The sequence below is a fragment of the Urocampus carinirostris genome, chromosome 2, assembly GCF_059441175.1.
Source record: "Urocampus carinirostris isolate Australia breed hairy pipefish chromosome 2, RoL_Ucar_1.0, whole genome shotgun sequence".
Classification (NCBI taxonomy): Eukaryota; Metazoa; Chordata; class Actinopteri; order Syngnathiformes; family Syngnathidae; genus Urocampus; species Urocampus carinirostris.
In genome coordinates, this window is record NC_142350.1 from 67,988,938 (window position 1) to 68,011,777 (window position 22,840).

The 22,840-nt window shown below is 42.2% G+C and overlaps 1 protein-coding gene across 3 annotated transcripts in view; it reads right to left on the reverse strand.

Annotated features, from left to right (window-relative positions):
* lingo4b (leucine rich repeat and Ig domain containing 4b) overlaps positions 1-22,840 on the reverse strand; it is a 45,113-nt gene that overhangs the window by 17,020 nt on the left and 5,253 nt on the right. For 2 of the 3 annotated variants that reach the window (XM_088327588.1, XM_088327586.1), the window contains exon 1: positions 16,821-17,105. The exons of the other annotated variant lie outside the window; for it this stretch is intronic. The gene's annotated coding sequence lies outside the window, so the exon portion shown is untranslated. Of the gene's footprint in view, positions 1-16,820; positions 17,106-22,840 lie in introns of those variants that run through there. 3 annotated transcript variants of the gene reach the window in all.

A 22,840-nucleotide genomic window follows, 5' to 3' on the forward strand; every position in this document is an offset into this window, starting at 1 on the left:
AGAGTCGTTTTCGGCTCCATAGCCGCGCTTTGCCGACCCCCGAGCTAACCGTGCCAATGCTTGCTCCCAGCACGCTCTTCGCGTCACCGTCACAGTTCAAAGTTTCCAGACTAGGAGGAGCTTCGTCAACATAGTGAGTAGGAGGACGCAGCCATCAGCCCGAATTAAAGACACATAAGCAAAATTCCACGAAGTCACGAATTTTTACTCTGAAAAAGTGTCAACAAGTCGAGCTATCGCTACAGAAAACTCAAAAAGTGGGCAAAAGCAGACATCATTGAATCAGTTTATCATTAAACGCAAAGCAAAAAGGAAAATGACAATGCTTATCATTTCCTTCATTCTAATTTGAATTAAAGACACATTAGCAAAATTCCAAGTCACAAATTTTTACTCCGAAAAAGTGTCGACAAGTCGGGCTATCGCTTCAGCAGCCGCACACACTCAAAAGTGGGCAAAAGCAGACATCAATGAATCAGTTTTTCATTAAACGAAAAGCAAAAGGAAAGTGACTATGCTTATCATTTCCTTTATTCTAATTTGTTTTACACGATGTGCCACTCTTTTTATGTTGATTGTGCGGTAATTAAATTTAACGTGTATTTGTATCATGATCTGATAGCGAGGAAGAGGACGCAGCCATCATTCTATAAGCCCGAATTAAAGACACATTAGCATAATTCCACGAAGTCACTAATTTTTACTCTGAAAAAGTGTCGACAAGTCGAGCTGTCGCTACAAAAGACTCAAAAAGTGGGCAAAAGCAGACATCATTGAATCAGTTTTTCAATAAACGCAAAGCAAAAAGGAAAATGACTATGCTTATCATTTCCTTCATTCTAATTTGAATTAAAGACACATTAGCAAAATTCCAAGTCACAAACTTTTACTCCGAAAAAGTGTCGACAAGTCGGGCTATCGCTTCAGCAGCCGCACACACTCAAAAGTGGGCAAAAGCAGACATCATTGAATCAGTTTTTCATTAAACGAAAAGCAAAAGGAAAGTGACTATGCTTATCATTTCCTTTATTCTAATTTGTTTTACATGATGTGCCACTCTTTTTATGTTGATTGTGCGGTAATTAACTTTAACGTGTATTTGTATCATGATCTGATAGCGAGGAGGAGGACGCAGCCATCATTCTATCAGCCCGAATTAAAGAAACATTAGCAAAATTCCAAGTCACCAATTTTTACTCCAAAAAGTTTCAACAAGTTGGGCTATTGCAGCCTCACACGCTTGTGATGAACAAAAGCAGACGTCATTGGATCAGTTTTTCAAGAAAGCAAAAATGAAAATGAGGATACTTATTTCTTTTATTTTAATTTGTTTGAAGCGGTGTGCCACTCGTTTAATCTTTATTGTTTGATCATTTAATTTTAACATCTATTTCTTTCATGTTCTGATGCTCTTTTATAATTTATTAAAACATGATCAGTCTGTACTTTTGCAGGGCTTAAAACTGAAGGATTTTATATTTTATTTATTTGACTATAAGGGATTTTATGCAAATTTATACACAGTACATTTATTGGATGCAATGAAGATTTTTCACAGAGAAGGCGCATTCGGAAGGCCGTTCCGAATGCGAATGTTTGGTTTAGTTCTGTTGATAACAGGAATCTGACGGAAAAAGCCAGACGCACAGGGACGTCAGGCATTGTTTTAATAAGCGCTTTGCTGATATGAGATTTCTTTAGACATTGCGACGCCTTTCGGCGGGGAGGTGGTGAAGCTGGCACCTGACCCGCCCCATGGGAGGAGTCAGCACGCCCATGGGAAGAACCGGCACCCCAGCTTGTGAAAAGACGTGGGCAGGAGATAGAAGATCGATCGAGTGGTACAATCGAAAAGGAGGCTCGAGGAAGCCTCGACCGACAATAATTGCGCTAATTCGATGGAATTCACTTCGCTAAATACTTTAAGAAAATAAATCTGGCCGCATGTGAAAATGTCGGCTATTCTTGTTCATTTTTCCATTAAGAAATGAGCATGCATTGTTGGGTGAATGAAGTTTATGTTCAGGGTTGGGTAGGGTTACTTTAACTGGATTACTTTCAATGACTTTTGGATTACTCCAATACAAAATATGCTAATAAAAGACAAAAGAAACTAAATAGGAATAAAATGACTCCATTTTGTGCAGGCTTGGGGAGTAACGGAATACATGGAACGGCAAAAATGATGTCGGCGAGCTGTTTGGATTGATTTTCATTTTGTTTCTGTCGCATTTGATGTTCGTTTTGCCGGAGATCAAAGAGATCAAAGCCAGGAGAGAAAGCTTACCATGTGTTGTGAGTCATCATTTGATTCGTTTTGGATCCGGACCACGTCTGCTCTCCCGTCCCGGCTTACCACTCGTTTCCGACCCGACCACGTTTTTGCTCTCCTGTCCCGGCTTTAGACCTCTTTTTGTCTCCGACCACACCTTGCCCTCCCAGTCCCAGCTACCGACCAGTTTTCCGTCCCTGACACCGCCATCGCTCGCCACGGAAGACAGACTGGCGTGTTCGGAGCACAAACAGAGTACCAGAGCGACTTGCCTCCCGCGTCCAGCGAACACTGGATCGTGGGCGCAGCCCTTTCTCTTTCTTCCCATTTCTTCAAGATGGCGGCGCACTCGTGCGCAGCGGCTTCACGTGTCTCTCGAGTAAATCTTTTTACTTGTAGTGTTCTTTTATCTCTCATCTTTTCTTTGATAAATACTTGCTCGGCAACTATCACCTTAAGTCTTACGACTTTTGCACCAAATGCAAAATTGCACAACCCTTATGATAGCAACTGTATTACGATACCAACTGTATGTAACATCCTACATACTGACATTTTTTGTGTAAATATCATGTCAATTATAAATATAGCCTTATCCTCCTTGTTTTATAACCTTATCTTCTCTGTTCCTTTATCTTCTTGGCTTTTTACCTCACTGTGATTGTGTGAAACTGGAGTGTCATGCCCAATTTCGTTGACACAATATGTCAACCCATTTTGTAACAATGACAATAAAGGTATATTCTATTCTATTCTATTCTATTTATATTTAGTTTCTTTTGTCTTTTATTAGCATATTTGGTATTGGAGTCATCCAAAAGTTATTGAAAGTAATCCAGTTAAAGTAACCCTACCCAACCCTGCATTTGATGTTAGTTTTGCAGGAGATCAAAGAGATCAAAGCCAGGAGAGAAAGCTTACCACGTGTTGTGACTCATCATTTGGTTCATATTTAGCTTCTTTCGTCTTTTATTAGCAGATTTGGTATTGGAGTCATCCAAAAGTAATTGAAAGTAATCCAGTTAAAGTAACCCTACCCAACCCTGCATTTGATGTTAGTTTTGCAGGAGATCAAAGAGAACAAAGCCAGGAGAGAAAGCTCACCACGTGTTGTGAGTCATCATTTTATTAATATTTAGTTTCTTTTGTCTTTTATTAGCATATTTGGTATTGGAGTAATCCAAAAGTCATTGAAAGTAATCCAGTTAAAGTAACCCTACCCAACCCTGGTTATGTTTGGTTAATGGAGTCAGATAACTCATTGGAACAATTTGGTAAACGCTAGTTAAATTCCAACAGAACGGATTAACTCATTTACATACAAAATGCGTCTCGATTTACAAACGTTTTCAGGTTTGGAAAATACTCCCAATTCGTAAACAGAAGTACAGTGGAACCTGGGTTTTCGAACACCTCTCAGTTCGGACAAATCGGTGTTCGACCAAAAATTTCGAGAAATTCTTGCTTCGCTGTTCGGTCAAAAAAATCGGAGTTCGAACGCCGGTACGCTAGGGTGCGATGCTGAGCGGCGTACGGGTGTTTTAGCCCCTAATTATGCCTCCGAAGAAGGTCGGTGCAAGCAGGACAGGTGAAAAAAGACAAGTTGTTCGTCCAACTATTGCCTTTAAGAAAGACATAATAGCTAAATATGAAAGAGGTGTACGAATTTCCGATCTTGCTAGTGAATACAGCATGGCTAAATCAGTACGATAGTAAAGAATAAGGAGGCTATGAAATCCAGTGATGCGGCTAAGGAAGTTAGCGCTATAAGCAAGCAACTGCCGCAAGTTTTGGAAGAGGTTGAAAAACTTTTGAGGATTTTTCTCTCCCCACCGTCCACCTGCGCCTTCTGCTGACCACCACAAAGGTAAGAAATCCTATTCATAATTCTTTTTTTTAATTTTTACACATTCATATTAGCGAACGTACGATTAGCCTGGGTTAGCTTTATGTTTACGTTAAACATTTAAGGTAAACATTCAGGGTGTTGGAACGGATTAAAACGATTTACATTATTTTAATGGGAAAAACGATTTCGGTGATCGAACAAATCGGTTTTCGAACAGGGTTCTGGAACCGATTAAGGTCGAGAACCGAGGTTCTACTGTAACACGGTATTAGTGTTTTCATCGCACAAAAACAATCGACTTACTTGCTCTTTCTCCGTCCGTCTGATCACTCAACAAGTCAAATCCCAAAGCGACAAATCCCGCTCTAACTTTACAAGATCCCTTTCTGTCGTCACCGAGCCGACCCCAAGAAAACGTCGGGCCCCCGGGGGTCCGGTTCCGTGACAGAGACGTCCCCCGGCCGGCTATATTTATCGGACGGCGGCGAGAATGACAAGAGCTTCCAATCCCCAATTAAAAAGCCTGGAAGACATTGGCGTGCCAGTTTTTATGAGCTGGCGGCACCTGCCGCGCGGTGGCGCCCCCCGGAGGACGGGTGCAGGCGAGCGGCAAATCTTTTCAAAGAGAAAGAAATCCAAAAAAATGTGCCTGCGGAACACAAGCGCTGCAGAAATGAGCAGCTGCTTTATGAAAAGTCCTTTCCCCGGGGACGGACTTTTACCAGCCTGCTGCTTGATGTTACAAAACAGCAACAAAGACATTGAGATGCCCCGCCCCCCGCCTACAACCGGCCCCCCCCTCTCTCTCTCTCCCTACGTCAAAAGCTTGAAAGAGTAAGTGCATCACGCCAAGTGTTGGGTGACGGGACTGGCCCAGAAATGGCACCGAAGGCAAATAAACCTCTACAATTGTTCCCTTAAAAGCCTAACCCTATTTCTAACCCCTACCCCTAACCCAAAGACAATTGCTAACCCCTAACCCCTAATCCATAACGCCTAACTGTAACTCCTAACTCTAACCCAAAGCCAATTGCTAACCCCTAACTCCTAACCGTAACCCCTAACTCTAACCCAAAGCCTATTGCTAACCCCTAACTCCTAACCGTAACCCCTAACTCTAACCTAAAGCCTATTCCTTTCCATAATCCCTAACCCCTAATCCTAACCCCTAACCTTATTCCTAACCCTTAACTCTAAGCCCTACCCCTAACCCAAAAGCCTATTGCTAACCCCTAATCCTAACCCCTAAATCTTAACCCTAATGCCTAACCCTATTCCTAACCCCTACCCCTAACCCAAAGACAATTGCTAACCCCTAACCCCTAATCCATAACTCCTAACTGTAACCCCTAACTCTAAACCAAAGCCTATTGAAATGAAATGAAATGATCTGCATTTCTATAGCGCTTTTCAAGTCAATGACTTCCCAAAGCGCTTTACAGTGTGCTTCACATTTCCCAATAGCGGCCGTGATCTGTGCAGCCATGTAAACCATGCTAACCTGCTTATTGGGGGTATTGGGGTTTTAGTGTCTTACCCAAGGACACTTCGGCATGTAACACGGACAAGCCGGGATTCGAACTGGGATCCCTTAATCCTAAAACGATCGCTCTACCTCCTGAGCTACTGCCGCCCCTAACTAACCCCTAACTCCTAACCGTAACCACTAACCCTAACCTAAAACCTATTCCTATCCACAATCCCTAACCCCTAATCCTAACCCCTAACCTTATTCCTAACCCTCGACTCTAACCCCCACCCCTAACCCAAAGCCTATTGCTAACCCCTATGCTAACCCTAACCCCTAATTCTAACCCCTAAATCCTAACCCTAACGCCTAACCCTCACCTGAAGCCTATTCCTATCCCTATTACTAACCCTTAGCTCTAACCCCTACCCCTAACCCAAAGCCTATTGCTAACCCCTATGCTAACCCCTAACCCCTAATCCTAACCCCTAAATCCTAACCCTCACCTGAAGCCTATTCCTATCCCTATTACTAACCCTTAGCTCTAACCCCTACCCCTAACCCAAAGCATATTGCTAACCCCTATGCTAACCCCTAACCCCTAATCCTAACCCCTAAATCCTAACCCTAACGCCTAACCCTCACCTGAAGCCTATTCCTATCCCTATTACTAACCCTTAGCTCTAACCCCTACCCCTAACCCAAAGCCTATTGCTAACCCCTATGCTAACCCCGAATCCCGGCTTGTCCGTGTTACATGCCAAGTAAGTCTCAAGTCTTCACCTTCAAGTCCCAAGTAAGTCCCAAGTATTTTTTTCTTGGGCAAGTCAAGTCACAAGTCAAGTCCCGAGTCTTAGATTGCCAAGTCCAAGTCAAGTCACAAGTCATAAAAACAGCGACTCGAGTCGACTCGAGTCCAAGTCACTAAGTCTCAAGTCCCCATGTCTGCCCCTAACCCCTAATCCTAACCCCTAAATCCTAACCCTCACCTGAAGCCTATTCCTATCCCTATTACTAACCCTTAGCTCTAACCCCTACCCCTAACCCAAAGCATATTGCTAACCCCTATGCTAACCCCTAACCCCTAATCCTAACCCCTAAATCCTAACCCTAACGCCTAACCCTAACCTAAAGCCTATTCCTAACCCTATTCCTAACCCTTAGCTCTAACTCCTACCCCTAACCCAAAGCCTAATGCTAACCCCTAATCCTAACCCCCTAACCCTTTCCCCTAAACCTAATCCTATTACTAACCCCTAACCCTAACTCAACACGTGGTAAGCTTTCTCTCCTGGCTTTGATCTCTTTGATCTCCGGCAAACGAACATAAAATGCGACATAAAAGAGATCAAAGCCAGGAGAGAAAGCTTACCACGTGTTGTGAGTCACCATTTTATTCCTATTTAGTTTCTTTTGTCTTTTATTAGCATATTTGGTATTGTAGTCATCCAAAAGTCATTGAAAGTAATCCAGTTAAAGTAACCCTACCCAACCCTGCATTTGATGTTCGTTTTGCTGGAGATCAAAGCCAGGAGAGAAAGCTTACCACGTGTTGTGAGTCACCATTTTATTCCTATTTAGTTTTTATTTTGTCTTTTATGAGCATATTTGGTATTGGAGTCATCCAAAAGTCGTTGAAAGTAATCCAGTTCAAGTAACCCTACCTAACCCTGTCTATGAACAAAAGCAGACCGTCTCTTTCCAAAGAACCAGGCCACCCAATCCAAAACAAACAACACAACTCTCTCAAGTTTGTTTTGATCTGTTGGGACGTTAGCACTCTTAGCTGTCAATCAACCGGGCAGCGTTCTGCCAATCTCTTTTAAAAACAGATTACTGGAACGCGGATCTTTTTATAATCTATTGTTTAATCATTTCAGCGTATTGCTTTTTTGGAGAGTCCTACTTAATCCTCTTAGCTGCTCGTTATTTCAGCGTGAAAAAAAATCTTGCTGCTGCGCAACCATGACATCACCGCCGGAAAACACCGAGTACTGTACAGTATGGCACAAAAGTGAGTTTACTCAGTGCTGGTTTTACGCTAAATTTCTCATAAAGAATCCTTGAATAATGAATATAAATACACGACATATGTAAAAATGGCAATTATTTATCAAAAATGTGAAGAGAATCATAATGTAAAAAAATAAAATGGACTTATATTTGTCACGACCAGCACAAAGGGTAGACCCAATCGCGTAAAGTTTTATTGAAAGAAAGAGGAAGGGCTGCGCCCATGACGAATACGGAATCAGGGACAGAAAAACAGATCGATAGCCGGGACAGGAGAGCAAAAACGTGGTCGGGGTCAGAAACGGGTTGTAAGCCGGGACGGGAGAGCAGACGCAGTTGGGATCAAAAACGGGTCATAAGCCAGGACGGGAGAGCAGACGTGGTCGGGATCAAAACAAGTCGTCGCTGGAGACAAACGGGAGCAAAAACGGGACAGGCGGGAGTCCGGGTCGAAAAAGGCTTGCCTTGTATAAATAGAGATTCGCAGGCGGACTGACAACAAGGGATAGACAGGACTGGGTTCAAATAGTGACAGCGAGCCAATCAGAACCCGCGGTTGACCTCAGGTACGATTTGAGCCATCGTGATTGGCTGAGTGAGAAATATGCACAAAAGTTGACCTGTATCATGAATAATGTGCGCTATTTGAAAGACTATTTTTTTATGTATAGTAGTAATACAGAGAATCCTTCCCCTCCCCCAGTCAAAAGTGAAGTGTCTGCCTTACTGGAAAGATATCCTGTGGTCTGATGAGACTGAGATGAATTAATTGGGCTCAGATGTTGTGAAGCATGTGTGGTGGCAACTAGGTAAGGAGCACAAAGAGATTTGTGTTGAGCCTTATGTCAAGCATGGTGTTGGGAATGTCATGGTTTGGGGCTGCATGAGTCCAACTGGATTTGGCGAGTTGCATTCCATTGAAGAAAAAAATAACTCGAGCATGAACTGTATAATACAGGAGCAAGGACTGATCCCCTCCCTCCAGAAACTGGGTCGCAGGGCAATGTTCTAGCTTGATATTGACCCCAAATACACCCCTAAGATGACTAAGGCTTTTCTAAAGAGGATGGGCAGGCCAAGCATGTCTCCAGACCCAAACCCAATAGAACATATTTGGGGCATCCTCAAGCGGAAAGTGGAGAAGCACAAGATCTCAAAGATCCCCCAGCTCAGTCATGCTGTCATGGAGGAGTAGAAGAGCATTCTAGTGGCAATTCGTGAGGCTGTGGGGAAATTCAGGGCCAGGGGGATTAAGGTGGTTCTGTGAAATCATATTGGCCACACAAATGATTGAACTTAAGGAACTTTTACTTTAGAGTGTACTCACTTTTGTTACCATGGGTTTAACCACTAATGACTATTGTCATGGGCAGCACGGCGGCACAGTGGTTAGCGCGTGTGCAGGCAAAGTTCTAAGGTCTAAATCCAGCTACCGGACTTCCTGTGCAGAGTTTGTATGTTCTTCCTGTGCTTGCGTGGGTTTCCTCCGGGCACTCCGGTTTCCTCCCACATTCCAAAGACATGCATTTCAGGTGGATTGGCCGGTCCAAATTGTCCCTAGGTGTGAATGGGCGAGCGAGTGTCTGTCCCTGTGTGCCCTGCGATTGGCTGGCAACCAGTTCAGGGTGTCCCCAGCCCACTGCCCGATGATTGCTGGGATGGGCTCCCGCACCCCCGCGACCCTACTGAGGATATGTGGTGCAGCTACTGAAATGAGATGAGACTATTGTCATGATGACTGATTACATTCTCCTGTGCCCGCTCTGATTGGTTCCCCGTCCTACATAAGCTCAGTCCTTTCACTCGCCTGTTGTCAGTCTGTCAGTGAACCTCCGTTTCTGCAAGGCAAGCACTTTGACTCTGACTCCCATCGGTCCCGCTTTTTGCACCAGTTTTCCACTCGTGCGTTCCGATTGTCTCTGGCTAAGAACTGTTTTTTGACCCAGACCATGCTTTGCTCTCCCGTCCCGGCTTACGACCCGTTTTTGATCCCGACCACGGTTTTGCTCTCCTGTCCCGGCTATCGACCGTTTTTTTGTCTTCGACACCACGATCTCCCACTCCGGAAGAATCACTTCATCACTTGTGGTTAACGTTACGCATCCGGGTCCTGATTCCGTTCTGGTCGTGACAACTATATTTTGAGTTTTTGAGGGGAAATATAAATACACACTGCTATGTAAACTTTACACTTTACTTAATTCTGTCAAAGCGATGTTTTTTCAGTGTTGTTGAATTAAACATTACGATGAAATCTCTGCAGAAATGTGAGTGGTGTACTCACTTTTGTGACATACTGTACTTTGGCGCTTAAGTCGAGTTTTCAGAGAGGTCAGAATCAACTACTCAAGCCACAATTTTTAAACGTCGTCCGTCTTCCCGAAAGTGCCACAGCAGCACTTTGAGCTCACGGTTTGTTCCGCCGGGAAGTACTCGGTCATCGAGCACCGAGGTTTCGTGGTGGTGCTTGGGAGCCGGCCAAACGTTCCATTTAATCAGATCTTCCCTGAGCAGGAGGGGTTTGCATGATTCATTCGGGATTCGTTAAGGTGTGCGGGATGGGGGAGGGGACAAGATGCAGGCTAACAGCTTCCTAGGGGCTCAAGTCCCTTCCATCTCATCTCATCTCATCTCATTAGCCGTACCGCTTATCCTCATTAGGGTCGCGGGGGGGCTGGAGCCCATCCCAGCCATCTCCGGGCAGTGGGCAGGGGACACCCTGAACCGGTTGCCAGCCAATCGCAGGGAACACAGGGACAGACAACTCGCTTGCTCATTCACACCTAGGGACAATTTGGACCGGCCAATTCACCTGAAATGCATGTTTTTGGAACGTGGGAGGAAACCGGAGTGCCCGGAGGAAACCCACGCAAGCACGGGGAGAACATACAAACTCCGCACAGGAATTCTGGAGCTGGATTTGAACCCACGCAGGAGGTTCCAATGACATGAACTGTGCCGCACAAGCGCTAACCACTGCTCCGCCGTGCTGCCCTCCCTTCCATCTATGGCTGTTGAATGGCTGTGACTTATTTTAAAACATTGCACAAGAAGTGGAAGAATGGGGTTGGATTTTGAGCAGGGATGTTCAAAATCCGGCCCGGGGGGTTGTTACAGTCCGTTATCAAACTTTTTCCAACCTCCTGTCGTACAATAATTTGTAGGCTGCCAGTGAAGTTGACTTTAGTATAAAGTCATTGTAAAGTAAATTACTCTTAGTTATTGTGTATTTCTCAGACACCTAGGTTACAATTTATCCTGATGAAATTAACTTGTTTTAACCTGTTTTTCTAGTTCTATTTTTCGATTCTCTTTCTTAATACACAAGTACCGTATTTTCCGCACTATAAGGCGCATCGGGTTATAGGGCGCACCCCGAAAAAATCGTTTTTGGTCCTATATTTGACATACATAAGACGCACCGGATTATAAGGCGCTACAATGGGAAGGTCGACAAAACAGTCAGATGGTTCAGTCCAACTTCTTACCCCCTTAACATTCCCAAAGCTTGCAAAGACGCAAATACGTGTCGAGAACACGTGCGGATGCGGAGTCCGTACGATGTCACCAAACAAACATTTCTTAGTTTCCATTTTATTTTTTTGCTGGCAACTGTGTGGACAGCAAAGTAAGAATTTGAAACGGGAAACGGGGTTCTTTACGGTGCATATGACCATAAACACTTGCAATTGAATTTAGTTTAAAAATACACTCATCACAGAAACATCAAGATCGTCATTGTGTCCTGTGCAATCCTTTGAGGGTGTCACAACCAGTGTTCCCTTTAAGCTGCGCGCGCGCCCAATTGCGCGCAGGCCTGCACATTCTCAGCTCACAAGAAAATCTAGCCAGCGCACAAAAATCAGGGCTCAAAATGACTCATTAAGAAGCGACTTAAATCAAAGTTACAGTGCATGAAGGTCAAAATACACGGGTTCCCCTGACGTTGTATCCTAAATGCAGTATTTTGAAGTCAAGGTCGAAATAGAACAAAGTTGAGTAAAGTTAGTAGAGTTTGTCGGGGAACCGGCTTCTTCGGCTCGGCTCACTAAAAGGAACCGGCTCTTTTGGGTCCTCAACGGCTCTTCGGCTTGTCTTTGCTTCTTTCATCCCAACACGACCAAATATGATGTAAAATGATGCACAAAATGACTTAAAGGAATGGGGGAATAGAACAAAAAAGAAAAAAAATACCAAAATGAAGAAGTAGTGAAAAGCTGAGAAAAAAAGAAACAAAAGGAAGAGAAAAAAAGAAGGACAAATTTAGAAAAAGCCAGCAAAAAAGAAAAGAAAGAAATGTAGGAAAAAAGTAAAGAGAGGACAAAAAGAAAAAAGTAACAGCTCGGAAAAAATAAACACAATGAGATTTTTTTAAAGGAATTTAAAAAAAAAAATAGAAAAAAAACACGGAAAAAAGAAGAAAAAGTTTGTGTTGCATTCAAATAATTTCCAATTGTATCGAGTGAATCTTGTTGCCAACATTGTACTTCCACTAAAAATGTGATTAAGTACAGTTCTGTATCTTACAACCGACTCAATAAGCCCCCAAAAATGTTGATATTATGCAACAAAATATGTCAGGAAAAAAAAAGAAATGAATATCTTGTAAAAGAATTGTAAGAACAAACGAGGTTTGTAGTCCGTACAACCTTTGCAATCGTACATGAGTCAATTCATTCAAAAGAGAAAAATCATTTTGCATTGCCGGAAACTCAGCAAAATGTCACGTTTTGGACATGTTTGATAATGACTTATCTTGCCACACTTGGGATTATGGTTGCTCACTGTTGTTTCAAGCGTTGCTCACCGACTTTGTGTGAACGCTGAGACCCAGGGAAAATTAGAGGGAACATTGGTCACAAATAAATATGACGACTTGACTTCCGGGACAAGTCAAGTCATGTCAGGTCCTGTTTATTTCTTTGGCCCTTAATCACAAGGAGTCTCAAAGGGCTGCACAGATCAAAGACTATTGCAAACCACAGACTATGATGACACCATCCCCTGATCTAAAACCCACATGAGGGCAAGGAAAAACTCAAAAACCTCAAGTCAAGTCATGTTTGTTTGTGACGCCCTTCATCACAAGGAGTCTCAAAGGGATGCACAGATCAAAGACTATTGCAAACCACAGACTATTATGACAGAATCCCCTGATCTAAAACCTACATGAGGACAAGCAAAAACTCAAAAACCCCAACATGAGGAAAATAAAGAAACCTTTATAAGGAACAGTCTCAAAGGGCTGCACAGACCACAGATTATTGCAAACCACAGACTACTATGACTCCATCCCCTGATCATAAACCTACATGAGGACAAGCAAAAACTCAAAAACCCCAACATGAGGAAAATAAAGAAACCTTTATAAGGAACAGTCTCCAAGGGCTGCACAGACCACAGACTATTGGAAACCACAGACTATGATGACACCATCCCCTGATCTAAAACCTACATGAGGGCAAATAATAGTGCTGTTGCGTTTCAGTCTCTAATTGATACATTTGGTTTTAATCAACTGATTGATTTGCCGACTCATAAAGATGGAAACACCCTAGATTTGGTTCTGACTCGAGGAGTTTCAACCTCAAACATGAGGGTGTTACCGTGTACTACCGTTATTTCTGATCATTACTTAGTTACATTTGAGGTGCTAGCTAAATGTAGTTTTAAAAAAACGGAAGGATTTGGCGGACGCAATATTTGCACTGGAATAGTTTCTGAGTTCTTTGATCTTCTATCAAGAGTAGTTGTGTCGTTTCCTTTATATAAAAGCTCTATTGACTCACTCGTGAATGAGTTTAATGCTACCCTGGCTAGCGTCCTGGATTCTGTGGCGCCCTTACGGCTTAAATCACAACCTAAAAGACGCACGCCTTGGTTTACTGATGAAACTGGATCGCTTAAAGAAGACTGCAGGAAATCTGAAAGAAAAATGGCGCGCTACCAAGCTTGAGGTTTTCCGTCAAACCTGGTGTGACAACTTGTTCAAGTATAAAGCAGCCCTTGCCTCTGCAAAATCAGCCTATTCATTGAAGGTGATTGCGGCACAAAAGAATAACCCCCAAATCCTTTTTGACACATCGCTAACGACGCAACATATTCCAGATAGTTCTACCCATTCAGCCCATGACTTTGTGGTCTTCTTTAATGAGAAGATTCAACGCATACGGGAAGAAATTTCTAAAGACAGTGTTAATACATGACTTATTAAAGGTCTGAAATCTAGAGATGCGTTGAAATGGGGATTTTTTTTCACCAAAATCCGAAACAACTGCGTCTGCGTAATTTGCCAAGAGACTGTTTTCAAAGAATATAACATCAAGAGGCACTCACAGACCCAACATGCTGATTACTACAAGCTAACTGGAAATGAACGCTGTGAAAAGGTGAAGCAACTGGAAGCTGGTTTAGCAACGCTTTTTCACAAGACCCTGCTAGAAGTTCATTTTTCGTGTGTTGAATAACGAGTAAAATAAACACTGTTTTAGCAGTCAAACTTTTTGTTCATTTTATAATGGTCTGTGATTTTGTGAAACTTGCAAAAAAATATATTCATTTACTCATTTTCTTTGCCCAATTTCTTCCAAAACTTAGGGTCCCGTTGTCTGCTGTAGCGTAGCCTAGCATTGTTTGATTCAAGGCGGGGTGGGGGGACACATAAAGACAGACAACTCTCATATGTACAACTAAGGACAATTTATAGTGTCCAATTAGTGCATATTTTGGGTGTTAGTGTCAATGTTAATGGTTCAACGAACGCCAGTCTGAATAGTCAATAAAAAAAAAAAAATCCTATTTTTGCTCACAAGTGTCACCTGGTGGTTATATAGGTCACTGTTTAAATCCAAATAAAAGAAACGAAGCTTCCGACAAAATAAATGTGCCTTAGCAGAGACAGACAGACGCGTACTTAAGTGGAGGAGATTTACGTAACGGCTTCAATGTAGCAGAGTAAAAGTAGAGTTTCTTCTTTAGAATTATACTCAAGTAAAAGTAAAAAGTATTGTGATTTACAAATACTTCTAGAAGTACAAATGTCCCCAAATTTGCTCAAGTTAATGGAACGTAGGAATTGTAACTTTGTATAGCCCTTTATCGCAAACATTCTCAAAGGGCTGCACAGACCATAAACAAAATAAAAACAAATTAAAATTAAAAGAAATCAATAAATGAAATAACCCCAAAAAAAGAAAAAAAAAGAAAATTAAAATGAAAAAAAATAATAAAAGGAATTGAAAACAAAAATAACACAAGAAAGAAAGAAATGAAAGAAAAAAAAATAAAGAATAAATGAAATAAAATCAAAAGAAGATAAAATAAAATGCAAATTTGACTGACTCCCACCTGTTTTTTGCTCCCGTCTGTCCCCCGGCTTTGACCCGTTTTTGTCCCCAACCACGTCTACTTTCCTTTCCTGGCTTACGACTCGCTTACGACCCTAACCACGTTTTTGCTCTCCTGTCCCGGCTACTGACCCGTTTTTCCGTTCCCGGCACCGCCATCGCTCACCACGGAAGTTCCTGTTGTGGTTCATTGGAGTCGAGCTTGACATAAGGAGAACACATTAGTTTAAAACGGGAAATTCCAGGCTTGTTTCTCCCGAGCTTGTGCTGCCAAGTGATAAGATTCTGCTTGGCGTGGAACAAGCGGTCAAGTCAGGAATTTGGATGTGTCAGGCTGATTTTCTTGGAAATTGTGTAACTTCGGGGAAAAAAACGTAATGTTGGAAAATCGAAAAGGACGCGGCAACTTCGGGGAAAAAAAACCACGTGATATGGCTGACGGGATGTGTCTACTCTGAAGGGTATAAAAAAGCTGAGTGTCTCTTAGACGAATGAGAACTGTGTTTTGGATTCTGACGAAAATAAATGAACGTCTCTCCCTCTCCTGCCAAGATCTCCCTGCATCTTGTTTTTATGTTTATGGGTAAGGTGTGCTCTGAATTCCGCGTTCAGAGCGACCTGCTTCCCGCAATCAGCAATCACTTTCTCTTTCTTCGACTAAAACCTGTGAGAAACGCAACGCAAGTGGGTCCTGTCTCCGTTCTGGTCCTGACATCCTAGTGGAATAACATGAATTTCAAATTTGCTTTCAGAATTAGGAAATATACTGAAAACAATTGTAGACTAAAAATAAAAAATAGACATTTGACAGCTAATTATGCTTTTTTTTTTTTTTCTGATTAAGGGCTTTACAAATAAAGATGACTTGACTTGAGTTTTTTCTTTGAGACTGTTCCTTATAAAGGTTTCTTTATTTTCCTCATGTTGGGGTTTTTTGAGTTTTTCCTTACCCTCATGTAGGTTTTAGATCAGGGGATGGTGTCATAATAGTCTGTATTTTGCAATAATCTGTGGTCTGTGCAGCCCTTTGAGACTCTTTGTGATTAAGGGTGTCACAAATACACATGACTTGACTTGAGGTTTTTGAGTTTTTCCTTGCCCTCATGTAGGTTTTAGATCAGGGGCTGGTGTCATAATAGTCTGTGGTTTGCAATAGCCTGTGGTCTGTACAGCCCTTTGAGACTCTTTGTGATTAAGGGTGTCACAAATAAACATGACTTAACTTTTGGATTTTGGTGAAAAAAGACACCAATATCCACTTGTCCTAGAAGCGGTGGCCCTTACAGTCAGCTTTCCTTTTTTTTTTTTTTTACAGTTGCCGAAAATAGGGTGCGCTAAAATTCCCATAGAAAGCCACTATCTGGTGTGCCATTTTTACTGGCGGGCCACTTAGGATTCATTTTATGACTGGCCCCCGGGCCGGATTTAGGACATGCCTGATCTAAGAAACGAACAAACGTATAAAGTTAGTGCTTTCTATATTATTTTTATTTTAAATTGCCTTTCAAGATGTCCCGTATGTCTTTGGTGTTGGATTCCAGCAAATGAATTTCCCCCTAAAATGAGACTTATACTCCAGGTGGAATTTATATATGTTTTTTCCTTCTTAATGATTAGTTTTTTCTCCCGGTGCGACTTATATTCCGGAGAGACTTAGGATACAGAAAATACGTATACTCACACTGCCGATAATTCCATTGTTCATTCAACCTTGACAAGAACTATCGGGATTAACCTCAAAGTAGATCAAGTGCTGTCCCAATTCCTACTCAATCAAGGCTAACATGACCCACCGTCCGTAAAGCTGATTTAGTCCGAATGCGAAAACCGCTCGACCAGCGGCTCCGAAACGAAACGATAAAAAGTCCGTACCTTCTTTCAACGCGCTTCCATCACCACCACTTTTGCTTTTACTCCTCGGGACCCCGGAGAGTTGTCATGATCGGACCGCCCGCCTGGAGACTTCGGGTCCACTTTGTGTGTGAGAGCGTTTGTGTGAGAGGGAGAAAGTTCCTGCCGATGCTGCGTCTTCCGAGCCCCCCCCCCCTTTCTCTCCTGGCGCTTGAAAAGGGAAGCACGTGATCCGGTCGCTCCACCAATCATAAAAAAAGGCATCGGATGAAGACACCGAACAGCAACCTCCTTGCCAATCTGCAAATCTTCATTGACGGCTTATAGAATAGAATAGACCTTTATTGTCATTGTTACAAAATGGCTGAACATATTGTGACAACAAAATTGGGCTTACACATTTAAAAGACAAATATATACTGAACAAATAATATTAAGACACCATCCCCTGATCTAAAACCTACATGAAGGCAAGGAATAACTCAAAAACCCCAAAATGAGGAAAATAAAGAAACCTTTATAAGGAACAGTCTCAAAGGGCTAAACAGACCATATATTATTGCAAACCAAAGACTATGATGACACCATCCCCTGATCTAAAACCTACATGAGGGAAAGGAAATACTCAGAAACCCCAACATGAGGAAAATAAATAAACCTTTGTGACAAACAGTCTCAAAGGGATGCACAGACCACAAGTTACTGCAAACCACAGACTATGATGACACCATCCCCTGATCTAAAACCGACATGAGGGCAAGGAAAAACTCAAAAACCCCAACATGAGGAAAATAAAGAAACCTTTATATGGAACAGTTTCAAAGGGCTGCACAGACCACAGATTACTGCAAACCACAGACTATTATGACACCATCCCCTGATCTAAAACCTACATGAGGGCAAGGAAAAACTCAAAAACCCCAACATGAGGAAAATAAAGACACCTTTATAAGTGTTATGTGCAGACCTTTGAGACTGTTCTTAATAAAGGTTTCTTTATTCTCCTCATGTTGGGGTTTTTGAGTTTTTCCTTGCCCTCATGTCGGTTTTAGATCAGGGGATGGTGTCATCATAGTCTGTGGTTTGCAGTAACTTGTGGTCTGTGCATCCCTTTGAGACTGTTTGTCACAAAGGTTTATTTATTTTCCTCATGTTGGGGTTTCTGAGTATTTCCTTTCCCTCATGTAGGTTTTAGATCAGGGGATGGTGTCATCATAGTCTTTGGTTTGCAATAATATATGGTCTGTTTAGCCCTTTGAGACTGTTCCTTATAAAGGTTTCTTTATTTTCCTCATTTTGGGGTTTTTGAGTTTTTCCTTGCCCTCGTGTAGGTTTTAGATCAGGGGATGGTGTCATAATAGTCTGTGGTTTGCTAAAATCTGTGTTCTGTGCAGCCCTTAGAGACTGTTCTTTATAAAGGTTTCTTTATTTTCCTCATGTTGGGGTTTCTGAGTTTTTCCTTGCCCTCGTGTAGGTTTTAGATCAGGGGATGGTGTCATAATAGTCTGTGGTTTGCTAAAATCTGTGGTCTGTGCAGCCCTTTGAGACTCTGTGATTAAGGGCCAAACAAATAAACATGACTTGACTCGACTTATAGAATGTTTTTGTTACTTTTTACTAGTTGGTGATATGTATTTCGAAAATAACAATGACCAGGTTGCAAACTTTAGAATAGTTCAAATAGGCTCAGTCATCCCATTAGAACATCTGCTACAAGTGATTACTAGGTTGTCATTATTAGAAAAAGGTTGGAATTAGGCTCAGTCATGGCTGGCAACCAGTTGAGGGTGTCCCCTGCCCACTGCCCGAAGATTGCTGGGATGGGCTCCAGCACCCTCCCTGTAATTTTCCTTATGGGTCTGAGCATTCACACAAAGTCGAACGCTTGAAACAACAGTGAGCAACCGTAATCCCAAGTGTGGCAACTAAGTCATTATCAAACATGTCCAAAACATGAGTTTCCGGCAATGCAAAAAAACTTTTTCTTCGTTTTTCTGTGTTTTTTTCTACTTTTTTTAAAATTCCTTTAAAAAAAAAATCTCATTATGTTTTATTTTTTTCCGAGCTGTTACTTTTTCTTTTTGATCTCTATTCATTTTTTTTTCCTTTGTTTCTTTCTTTTCTTTTTTTTCCTGGCTTTTTTTCTGAATTTTTCCTTCTTTTTCCTCTTCCTTTTGTTTCTTTGTTTTTTAGCTTTTCACTACTTTTTCATTTTGGTATTTTTTTTCTTTTTTTGTTCTATTCCCCCTTCCTTTAAGTCATTTAATGCATACGTTTACATAATATTTGGTCGTGTAGGGATTAAAGAAGCAAAAACAACCCGAAGAGCCGTTTAGGACCCGAAAGAGCCAGTTCCTTTTAGTGAGCCGAGCCGAAGAAGCCGGTTCTTGAAAAACTCTACTAACTTTACTCAACTTCGTTCTACTTCGACCTTGACTTCAAAATACTGTGTATTTTGACCTTCATGCACTGTAACTTTGACATAAGTCGCTTCTTAATAAGCAATTTCAAGCCCTGATTTTTGTGAACATTGCCCGCGACCCTACTGAGGATAAGCTGTGGAGATAATGGATAGATAGATAGGCTCAGTCACCGCATTGAGTGATTTACAGGTATAAATTCTATACAACTTTTAAAAACAATTGAACATGTATTTAAATACCTTGTATCGTAGTTTTTACCCAATACAAAGTTATTTTGCAGTGTCTCTGTGTGAAAGGACGATTTTTCGTTGTTTATATTCCTGTAAGGCTCAGACGGGTCGGTGATGATGCCGGAGATTATCGGAATATGGTGGAAAAATCCCCAAGCTGTCAGCTCTGAGAGGATTTGTTTCCTCGCTTTTTTTTTTTTATGGATGTTTTTACTTTGTGCACGGGCAAACTGCCCGGAGGCCGTCTTGGGAATGGACCAAGAGGAAAAAACAAAACGTAGTTTGTAGGACCGTCATAGGAATTGTGGGATTTTGTTCACGGATGAGCGAGTAGTAACATGAAATAATCCGTCAAAATTGTTTTTGAATACGTAGTAGAGACTCGAAAAAATGAGAGAAGACATAAATGGATTTTGAACTTGCAAGGAGGACAGGGAGAGAAACCTCCAGATAAGAGAATTCCATCCTGTATGTATGTATGTATGTGATTATTCACTGACAGGTTTATCTCATCTCATTAGCTACACCGCTTATCCTCAGTAGGGTCGCGGGGGTGCTGGAGCCCATCCCAGCAATCATCGGCCAGTGGGCAGGGGACACCCTGAACTGGTTGCCAGCCAATCGCAGGGCACACAGGGACAGACAACTCGCTCGCTCATTCACACCTAGGGACAATTTGGACCGGCCAATTAACCTGACATGCATGTTTTTTGGAATGTGGGAGGAAACCGGAGTGCCCGGAGGAAACCCACGCAAGCACGGGGAGAACATACAAACTCCGCACAGGAAGTCTGGAGCTGGATTTGAACCCACGCAGGAGGTTCCCAAGACTTGAACTGTGCCGCACATGCGCTAACCACTGCGCCGCCGTGCTGCCCACTGACAGGTTTATTCTTTTTTTTCATATTGGACAAATTGCTGTAAACTAACTCGTGTTGCTGTTCTTTGATATACACACCACTTGGGATTGATCTGTTTTCTGTTGTTGAAATTTTTTTTTTACGGTTGCCATAACGCCCAATTGGCCCCCGCCGTGTGGCGCCAGCTTCTGTCACGGTTGCCATGGCGCCCGATTGGCCGCGCCCGTGGGCGCCAGCTGCAGCTTGTTGAAAGATTGGCTCCCTGTCAGTATTTAAACTCTGCCCTGTCAGTCCCCTTTTGTCGGTCCGTCTGCGAATCTCCGTTTTTACACGGCAAGCCCTTTTTCGCCAGTCCTGTGTTTTTGCTCCTGTTTGTCTCCCGCTACGATCTGTTTGATCTCGACCACGTCTGCTCTCCTGTCTCGAATTACGACCTGTTTTGATCTCGACCACCTCTGCTCTCCCGTCCCGAATTACGAACTGTTTTGATCTCGACCACGTCTGTTCTCCCGTCCGGAATAACAACCCGTTTTTGATCTCGACCTCGTCTATTCTCCTGGTTTTCGACTTTTTTCCGTTCCCGACACCGCCATCGCTCGCCATGGAAGTCCCACAAGCAACCTACTCCCCGCGACGAGCAATCTCCGGATCGTGTGTGCACTCCTTTTCCTTCCCCCCAATAAAACTGTGAGTAACGTTACGCGAGTGGGTCCTGTCTCCGTTCTGGTCTTGACAATTTTTATAAAAACGGAGCTCAGAGGAGGACCTTAGTACAGATCGGCAAAGGAAAAAGCTCGTCCCCTCCATCGCTCACTCTTAATTCTGCGGGGTTTCATTGAACCTCGGCTGGATTTTCTTATGGTCGGCACATGCTTACTTGCCGGAATTAGTGGTGGATTCATCGTTTTTATGGTGTTTCTTGGGGTCGTGTTGAAATCACATTTTTCGTTCTTCTTAAATGTCATTGGTGAACTCAAAAAAGCTTTCCCCTTTGTCGATCTTCAAACAAAACGCAGCGAGGCCGGAGACACGGAAAGCAGGATGGGAGAGCCGATCGACACAATGGAAATGTCCACACGCGATGTAAACATACGCACGCCTTGCGCACACAGAGGCATTCTGCTTCGTCAAATCGATTGATGGAGAAAGCGTTTTTTTTTTTTTTTCATCGGCATAAAAGCAATACCCGGTGGGGTTGCACCATTTTGCAATTTCCGAGCAATTTCAAAGAAAAGTGCATTTTCTGTGAGAGAACTTAGTTAGATACAGACCTCGAGATGACGTCAACCGACTGAGAGTATGTGACTGTAACAAAATAACAACTGTAGATCTACAAATAAAAGTAAAGTTGAATAAATTGTCCTTTTTAAGACTTTTACAATACATCAATTGTGTACTCTCCAATCTGGACTTTCCGACTCTTTTTAGAACAGGGGTGTCAAACTGGTTTTAGTTGGGGGGCCACAAATGTTATAAAAAAAAGTCTCACAGGGGCGACTAGTTCAGAGTTTAAGAGAAAGAGAGAGGGAGAAAAAGAGAGAAAGAGAGGGAAGGAAAGAGAAGAGCAATACACAAATAGGGAGAACAAGGGAGACAGAGTAACGGTGAGAGGAAAAGAGAGCAGAATAGATGTGAATAGAGAAGAAGGGGGAAATGAATATAAAGAGAAAAAGAAAGTGAAAAAAGAGAAAGATAAAAAGAATAAGTGAAGTGAAACGACAGAGAGAAAGAGTCAGCAGGAGAAAAAGAGACAGAGTGGGGTGAGAGAGAGAGAGAGAAAGAGAGAGAAGGGTCAAAAAAGGAAAGGAAGAAAAATAGAAAGAGAGAGAATTAAAGTGTAAATTAGAGAGAGAAAATAAAAAGAGAGCAAGACAGAGAAAAAGAAAGGTTGAGAGAGTGAGAGAGAAATAGGGAAAAGAGAAAAAGAGACAGCAGAATAGAGATATAAATGGAGAAGAAGGGGGAATGAATAGAGAGAGAAAAGGTGAAAAAAGATAAAAAAGAAAGATAAAAAGAATAAGAGAAGTGAAACGACAGAGAGAAAGAGTCAGCAGGAGAAAAAGAGACAAAGTGAGGTGGGAGAGAGAGAGAGAGAGAGAGAGAGAGAGAGAGAGAGAGAGGTCAAAAAAGGAAAGGAAGAAAAATAGAGAGAGAATTAAAGTGTAAATTAGAGAGAGAAAATAAAAAGAGAGCAAGACAGAGAAAAAGAAAGGTTGAGAGAGAGAGAGAGAGAAAATAGGGAAAAGAGAAAAAGAGACAGCAGAATAGAGATATGAATGGGGAAAAAGGGCGAAATGAATATAGAGAGAAAAAGAAAGTGAAAAAAAGAGAAAAATAAAAAGAATAAGTGAAGTGAAACGACAGAGAGAAAGAGTCAGCAGGAGAAAAAGAGACAAAGTGAGGTGAGAGAGAGAGAGAAAGAGAGAGAAGGGTCAAAAAAGGAAAGGAAGAAAAATAGAAAGAGAGAGAATTAAAGTGTAAATTAGAGAGAGAAAATAAAAAGAGAGCAAGACAGAGAAAAAGAAAGG